Genomic DNA, 9131 nt, shown 5'->3' on the forward strand with positions numbered 1-9131 from the left:
AAAAAAAAAAAAAAAAAAAAGAAATACTGCAGACAACTCTAACCACATATATTTGGCAAACTAAATAAAACAGGCCAATTCCTTGAAAAACACATAATATCAAAACTCAACCAAAATAAAACAGATAATCTGAGTAGTTATAAACATCAAAAAAATTAAACTTGTAGTTAAAAATTTACAGAAATAAAATCTCCAAGCCCAGATAGCAATCATGTGAACATATCAATAGATCAATAACATTTTTGACAAAACTGAACATTTACTAATTGTGAAGGTTAATACTGAGGGTCAACTTGATTGCATTGAGAGATACAAAGTATTTATTTTGGGTGTGTCTGTGTGGATGTTGCCAAAAGAAATTAACATTTGAGTCAGTGGGCTGAGGAAGGCAGATACACCCTTAATCTGGTGGACATAATCTAAATAGCTGCTAGGAAATATGAAGCAGGCAGAAAAACGTGAAAAGGAGACGACGGGCCTAGTCTCCCAGCCTACATCTTTCTACTGTGTTGGATGCTTCCTGCCCTCAAACATCAGGCTCCAAGTTCTTCAGTTTTGGGGCTTGGACTGGCTCTCCTTGCTCCTCAGTTTGCAGACAGCCTATTGTGGAATGTTGTGAGTGTGTAAGTTGGACTCAACTTCTAATAGTATGAAGAACACTCATAGTCCTTGGCATGAACCATTTAGAGAGTTATGCAAAATAAATGAGTTTGACACTCCTGATTCACTGCTCGTGAGAGGCAAGGAGTTTAGTGGCTCTATATATAATACCTTTGACCAGATGTGGAGAACCAAGGAACGTAGTGAAGCTGGTTGATTGCTCCTAAGTTCAGTAGAAAAAGTAATGAAAGAAAATGATGAACTCAAGGATTCTGTCTCCCAGCTTCAGAAGCAAATACTGAGCCTCAAATCTGCTAAGATTTCCGTGAGTGAGTTTTATCTCCTGTAGAGAAAGAACTGAAATTGTGGAAAAACAGACACAAGCTCTTATCATGCAAGTGGCTGACCTGCAACAAAAGGTGCGTGCACAGCCTTGCCAGGTGCCTACCATTAAAGTGAGGGCATTGATTGGAAAAGAATGGGACCCTGCAGCTTGGAATGGGGATATGTGGGAGGACCCTGCTGAAGGAGGACGAGTTTGTAAACTCTGATGAACCTTTTTTGCCAGAAGGAACAGCTACCCCATCCCCAGTATTAGCAACACCCCCCCACCCCCGCCTCACCCATGTTGCCAACAGCCTTCCCATCTTTGTCTGAGGAGATAAACCCTGCACTGCCTGAGGCAGTTGCCAGGCAAGATAATGTTGATTCTCCAGAGAAGCCAATCCCAGCACCTCTGTTTACTTCTAGATGTATACACTAAACTCCCTGCAAGCCCTTAGAGGTGAGGTTGAGAGTGTGACCCATGAGGAGGTGCACACACTAAAAAAAAACTGTTTGAGTTCTCTAATTTATATGAATCTGGAGAACAGGTAAGGGAATAGATATTAAGGGTATGGGATAATGGTGGAAGGAACATAGTTGGATCAGGATGAATTTATGGATTTGGTTCCATTAAGTTGAAACTGCATTTAATGTTGCAGCTCAGGGAGTTTAAAAAGGTTCTAAAAGTTTATTTGCTTGGTTAGCTGAAATATGGATTAAAAGATGGCCCACTGTGAGTGAGCTGAAAATGCCTGATCTCTCTTGGGTTAATGTAGAGGAAGGGACCCAAAGGCTTACAGAGATTGGGATGGTGGAGTGGATTAGTCACTTTAGATCTACTCATCCCAGCTGGTGGGGGGAAGAGGGTTCCAGAAAATACACCCTTGACCAATGCCTTGTGAAATAGATTTGTGAGGGCAGCACCTGCATCTTTGAAGAGGCCTGTAATTGCTCTTCTCTGTATGTCAGATCTAACGGTGGGAACTGCAGTCACTCAACTACAAAATGTAAATACAATGGGAATAATTGGATCCTGAGGTGGCAGGGGCCAAGTGGCAGCACTCAACTGTCAAAGCCAAGGTGGGTGTGTCCACCACAATGGACAGCAGAGGCAAAGCCACAATCAGAATTGTCTGACTCATGTAGAGCTCTGGCACTGGCTAATTAATCATAGTGTTCCTAGAAGTGAAATTAATAGGAAGCCTACTGCATTTCTACCTAAATTATACAAACAGAAAACTTCTAGGTTGAATGGACAAAAGACTAATTCGAGTTATACAAACAGAGAATCATAGCCCCTCAATCAATTTCCAGACTTGAACCAGTTTACAGACCCAGGACCTCTTGAATGAAGGGGAGGCCAGGTCCCCTTGAGGAAGGACCTCACTATATTACCAACAATGTATGCAGTGAGTCTTTCTCCCATTCTTCCTCAAGGAGACCTCTGGCCTTTTACCACGGTAACTGTGCATTGAGGAAAGGGAAATGATCAGACATTTTGGAGACTACCATAGACTGGCTTTGAGCTGATATTGATTCTAGGGGATCCAAAATGTCATTTTGGTTCTCCAGTTAAAGTAGGGGCTTATGGAGGTCAGATGATTAATGGAGTTTTAGCTCAGGTCCAACTTACAGTGGGTCCAGTGAGTTCCCAGTCTCATCCTGTGGTCATTTCCCCAGTGCCAGAATGCATAATTGGCATAGAGACACACTTAGCAGCTGGCAGAACCCCCATGTTGCCTCCCTTACTGGTAGGGTGAGGGCTACTATGGTGGGAAAGGCCAAATGGAAGCTATTACAGCTCCCCCTACTTAGAAATATAGTAATTCAAAAACAATATCACATCCCTGGAGTGATTGCAGAGATCAGTGTCACCATCGGGACATGAAGGATGCAGGGGTGGTAATTCCCACCACATCCCCGTTCAACACTCCCATTTTGTCTGTGCAGAAGACAGGATCTTGGAGAATGACAGTGGATTACCATAAGCTTAACCAAGTGGTTATGCCATTTGCAGGTGCTGTACCAGATGTGGTTTCATTGCTTGAGCAAATTAACACATCTCCTGCTACCTGGTATGTAGCCATTGACTTGGGAAATGCCTTTTTCTCGATTCCTGTCCATAATACCCACCAGAAGCAATTTGCCTTCGGCTGGCAAGGCCAGCAATATATCTTTACTGTCCTACTTCAGGTGTATATCAACTCTCCAGCTTTGTGTCATAATCTTATTGGGAGAGATTTTGATTGCTTTTTGCTTCTGCAAGATATCACACTGGTACATTACATTGATGATATTATGCTGATTGGATCCAACACACTGGACTTATGGGTGAGAAATTTGCATGCCAGAGGATGGAAAATAAATCCAACTAAAATTCAGGGAGCTTCTACCTCAGTAAAATTTCTAGGGATCCAGTGGTGTGGGACCTATTGAGATATTCCTTCTAAGGTAAAGGACAAGTTGCTGCATTTGGCCCCTCCTACATCCAAGAAAGAGGCACAATGCCTAGTGGGCCTATTTAGACTTTGGAGGCAACACATTCCTCATTTGGGTGTGTTACTATGGCCCATTTATCAAGTGACTGGAAAGCCTGCCAGTTTTGAGTGGGGTCCAAGAAGAGGAGAAGGCTCTGCAACAGGACCAGGTTGTGCAAGTTGCTCTGCCACTTAGGCCATATGACCCAGCAGATCCAACAGTGCTTGAGGTGTTAGTGGCAGATAGGGATGCTGTTTGGATCCTTTGGCAGGCACCCATAGGTGAATCACAGCAGAGGCCTCTAGGATTTCGGAGTAAGGCCCTGCCATCTTCTGCAGATAACTACTCTCCTTTTGAGAGACTGCTCTTGGCCTGTTACTGTGCTTTCGTGGAAACTGAACATTTGACTATGGGTCACCAAGTCATCGTGCAACCTGAACTGCCGATCATGAACTGGATGCTTTCTGACTCATCAGGCCATGAAGTGGGTCATGCACAGCAGCATCATGAAATTGAAGTGGTATATACGTGATGGGGCTCGAGCAGGTCTTGAATGTACAAGTAAGTTACATGAGTAAGTGGCCCAAATACCCATGGTCTCCACTCCTGACATCCTGCCTTCTCTACCCCAGCCTGAACCAATGATCTCATGGGGAGTTCCCTATGATCAGTTGACAGAGGAAGAGAAGACTAGGGCCTGGTTCACAGATGGTTCTGCACGATATGCAGGCACCACCTGAAAGTGGACAGCTACAGCACTACAACCCCTTTCTAGGACATCCCTGAAGGACAGTGGTGAAGGGAAATCTTCCCAGTGGGCAGAACTTTGAGCAGTGCACCTGGTTGTGCACTTTGCAAGGAAGGAGAAATGGCCAGATGTGCGATTATATACTGATTCATGGGCTGTAGCCAATGGTTTGGCTGGATGGTCAGGGACTTGAAAGAAGCACGATTGGAAAATTGGTGACAAAGAAATGTGGGGACGAGGTATGTGGATGGAGCTCTCTGAGTGGTCAAAAACCATGAAGATATTTGTATGCCATGTGAGTGGTCACCAATGGGTGACTTCAGCAGATGAGGAGTTTAATAATCAAGTGTATAAGATGACCCGTTCTGAGGACACCACTCAGCCTCTTTCCTCAGCCACCCTTGTCATCACCCAATGGGCCCACGAACGAAGTGGCCATGGTGGCAGGGATGGAGGTTACACATGGGCTCAGCAACATGGACTTCCACTCACCAAGGCTGACCTGACTATGGCCACTTTTGAGTGCCCGATTTGCCAGCAGCAGAGACCAACACTGAGCCCTCGATATGGCACCATTCCTTGGGGTGATCAGCCAGCCACCTGGTGGCAGGTTAGTTATAATGGACCTCTTCCATCATGGAAAGGGCAGAGGTTTGTCCTGACTGGAATAAGCACTTATCCCGGATATGGGTCTGCCTATCCTGCACGCAATGCTTCTTCCAAGACTACCACCGGTGGATTCAAGGAATGCCTTATCCACCATCATCGTATTCCACACAGCATTGCTTCTGATCAGGGCACTCATTTTATGGCTAAAGAGGTGTGGCAGTGGGCTCATGCTCATGGAGTTCACTGGTCTTATCATGTTTCCCATCATCCTGAAGCAGATGGATTGATAGAATGGTGGAATGGCCTTTTGAAGTCACAATTACAACACCAACTAGGTGACAATACTTTGCAGGGTTGGGGCAAAGTTCTCCAGAAGGCCACGTATGCTCTGAATCAGCATCAAATATATGGTACTGTTTCTCCCATAGCCAGGTTGATGGGTCCAGGAATCAAGGCATGGAAGTGGCACCATTCACCATCACCCCTAGTGATCCACTACAAAAATTTTTGCTTCCTGTTCCTGTGACATTACATTCCGCTGCCCTAGAGATCTTAGTTCCAGAGGGAGGAACATGGCCACCATGAGACACAACAATGATTCCATTAAACTTCAAGCTAAGATTGCCACCTGGACACTTTGGGCTCCTCCTACCTTTAAGTCAACAGGCTAAGAAGGGACTTACAGTGCTGACTGGGGTGACTGACCTGGACTATGAGATGAAATCAGTCTACAACTCTGCAATGGAGGTAAGGAAGAGTACGTATGGAATAGGAGATCCATTAGGGCGTCTCTTAATATTACCATGCCCTGTGATTCAGGTCAATGGGAAACTACAACAGCCCAATCCAAGCAGTACTACAAATGTCCCGGACCCTTCAGGAATGAAGGTTTGGATCACTCCACAGGGAAAAAAAGAAAAAAAAAATACACGACCTGCTGAGGTGCTTGCTGAAAGCGAAGAGAATATAGAATGGGTAGTAGAAGAAGGTAGTCATCAATTCTGGCTACAACCACATGACCAATTGCAGAAATGAGGACTGTAACTGTCATGAGTATTTCCTCTTTCTTTTGTTAAAAACATGTTTGTGCATGTATATACTTGTACTAAGAAAATATCTTCATTTTATTTCCTTTTCTTTTATCATATGACATATGATTTATTGACTTCATATCAGCATTTAAGTATTGTTAACTTTATGTAATAGTATTTGGGTATGGAATTGGTGCATTTCTGGTTATACAAAGGACAGTTGTATTATGTTAGGTATAATTACGACCTCAGTCTTTATCTGAGGATTACATATGATCTCAGGAGATGTGTGTGGGTTCAAGTTGACAAGGGGTGGACTTGTGATGGTTAATACTGAATGTCAACTTGATTGGATTGAGGGATACAAAGTATTAATCCTGGGTGTGTCTGTGTGGGTGTTGCCAAAAGAGATTAACATTTGAGTCAGTGGGCTGGGGAAGGCAGATCCACCCATAATATTGTGGGCACAATCTAATCAGCTTCCAGCAAATATAAAGCAGGCAGAAAAACGTGAAAAGGAGACTATGGGACTTAGCCTCCCAGCCTACAACTTTCTCCCTGCTGGATGCTTCCTGCCCGAGAACATTGGACTGCAAGTTCTTCAGTTTTGGGACATGGACTGGCTCTCCTTCCTTCTCAGCTTGCAGACAACCTATTGTGGGACCTTGTGATAGTGTAAGTTAATATTTAATAAATTCCCCATATATATATATATGGAGAGAGAGAGAGAGAGAGAGGAATAGATAGATATCCTATTAGTTCTCTCCCTCTAAGGGAACTCTGACTAAAACACTCATCATAAAAACTCTCTGCAAAGACTAGAAAGAAACTTCCTCAATCTATCTGCAGAATATCTACAGGTACCACAATAGTAAATGGTGCATCTGCAAAATATGTACAGGCACCACAATAGTAAATGGTGAAAACTTAATACTTTCTTCCTAAAATCAGGAACAAGGCAAGAACAGCTGTTCTCAGTACTCTTATTCAACATTATGCTGGAAGTTCAACTACTACAAAAAAAATGAGAAAAAAATAAAAGACATACAAATTAGAAAAAAAAAATCAAATAAAATTTCCCCTATTCACAGATGGCATGATTATCTGCAAACAATGCAGAGATATCTACAAAAAACTTTTAGAATTAATCAGTGACTTTAGTAATGTAATAGGATATAAGGCCAAAACACAAAAATTAATCATATTCCTAATATGTCCACATTCAGTGGACAATTGAAAATCAGAATCTAAAAATAACGTATACCACTTACAACAGCTCTCAAAGTGAAATATTTAGGTATAAATCTACCAAAATATGTACAGGGCCTATACGTTAAAACTATAAAATGCTGATGAAATAAACATAAGGCGTAAATGTCTGACTAGACAGCCAGGAAGTACTGCTCCCACCGAGAGACCAAAATATGGAATAAACCAACATGCTTCAAACACATCTTCAGGGAGAAAACACTGAGAATCTATAGAGAGACAATATAGATACTGAGGCCAAAGAGGGAGGAAGTAGGGAACCCTAAATGGAACTGCAGAGGACTAGGATGAGTTCCCAGCCCCGAATGGCTCCTAGGGAAGAGATGAGTGAAATGATGTCAGGGCAGCCCACACTCGCTGTGGACTTCTGGAACTCTAGCTACAAAGATCCCATGATCCCTCACCACCATGGGCATTTGAATTGTAAGGGATATCTGTCTGAAGAGTAGGCAGAGACAGAGCTCCGAGTTGCATGGAGACCAGGGGAATTTACACGCCAGGCTGAGGCAGCACAGCACAGTCATAGGCGCCTGTCCCCCAAGGCTCCCAATTTTCCTCTGAGTACCTCTAACTCCAGCTGACAGGTGGGTCAAAGAGAGCAGAGCCATCTTTCCCATAGGATTGTGGTGCCTCTGTCCTAGAGGCAGCCCCTGCCTGCCAGCCCCTCCGAATTCCCCTCCCTAGCCACTCTAGCAGGAATATGTGCAAAGCACGGCCTCTGATGCCCAGCCTGGATGCTTTGCCATTGGTTCCCACTGAGTGCTTTTTAGGTGGCCTGGGAGCACTTCGGATCCCCCAAGACAGCTAGTGCCTAACCCAAAGGGAATAGAAGATAGAGCTGCAGGCCTGATCCCAATGCCCTGGGGTTTCGGCACACAGACAGGGAGCACCAAGCTGAAATATGTGGCCAGTGCTCGAGTTGAGGAGGAGCCCCCATTCTCAGAATACTGGAAAGGGATGAGATGCAGGTTTGTGGGCCTGTGTGGGAGTGGGGCATGCCTCCCTCCTCAGGGTCGGCCCCAGAAGGATGTAGTCTGTATGCCAACGATAGCCCCTGCCTGAAGGAGTCCCACAGCCCAGAGCACATGAAAAAGAAAATGTGGGGGTGGCACCAGTGATTGGAAGGGGCTCTCCTAAGGCCCTGGAGTAGACCTGGAGAGAGGATCTTCTCTTCCTGTTCTCCCAACACAGAGCACCACTATGAATATGCTGAAATATAAAAGAGCCAAGTGACTAAGAGTCTGTCTGCAGTCCATTGCTCTTAAGTCCATCTACTGGATTGGGGCCAAAATGACAACACCAAAATATTCTGCTAGTATACAGCACCTGTGAAACTCAGGGCAAGAATCTGGCTACAAATAAAGATCTGGTACAGAGCCTTGGCCCTCAGAAAGCATCGAGGAATGAAGACAATTGATGCTACTCAACTTATACTGAAGCTAAACCCTCGACAGAAGTAAAGACTAAAAACCAAAAAGTCAAAAATACAAAGAAACACCAGAAATCTCAGATGAGGAACTTCAAGAACTTTGATGATTCAAAAAGTCAGAGTGCCCCTTATGTTTAAACTAGCACCCTAGCTCCCCAGCAATGATTCTTAACCAGATTGAAATTACTGAAATAACGGACATAGAATTCAAAATCTGGATAGCAAAGAATCTCATCAAGATACAGGAGAAGGTAAAAACCCTATCCAAGGAATCCAAAGGATCCAGTAAAATGGTGAAATGGTTGAAAGATGAAATAGCCATTTTGAGAAAGAACCAATCTGACCTTTGGGAATGGACATATTCACTGCAAGAATTTTATAGTATAGTTGAAAGCATTAATCGCAGAGTAGAACAAGCTGAGGAAAGAATCTCAGAGCTCAAAGAGCAGTTCATCAAATTATCCCCGTCAGACAAAAATGAACAAAAAAATAAAAAAAAGACAAAACCTCCAAAAAATGTTATTATGTAATAAGACCAAACCTATTTTTTATTGGCATTTCTCAGTGAGAAGGAGAGAGAGTAAGCAACTTGGAAAATATATTTGAGGATATACTCTATGAAAATATCTGCCATCTCACTAAA

General features: G+C 43.6%; 1 pseudogene; it reads left to right on the forward strand.

Annotated features, from left to right (window-relative positions):
• Positions 1-992: 992 nt before the first annotated feature.
• Positions 993-5344, forward strand: LOC131383879 (uncharacterized; annotated as a pseudogene).
• Positions 5345-9131: the final 3787 nt, after the last annotated feature.

Source organism: Hylobates moloch, unplaced genomic scaffold (assembly GCF_009828535.3).
Source record: "Hylobates moloch isolate HMO894 unplaced genomic scaffold, HMol_V3 SCAFFOLD_7, whole genome shotgun sequence".
In the NCBI taxonomy this organism is placed as follows: Eukaryota; Metazoa; Chordata; class Mammalia; order Primates; family Hylobatidae; genus Hylobates; species Hylobates moloch.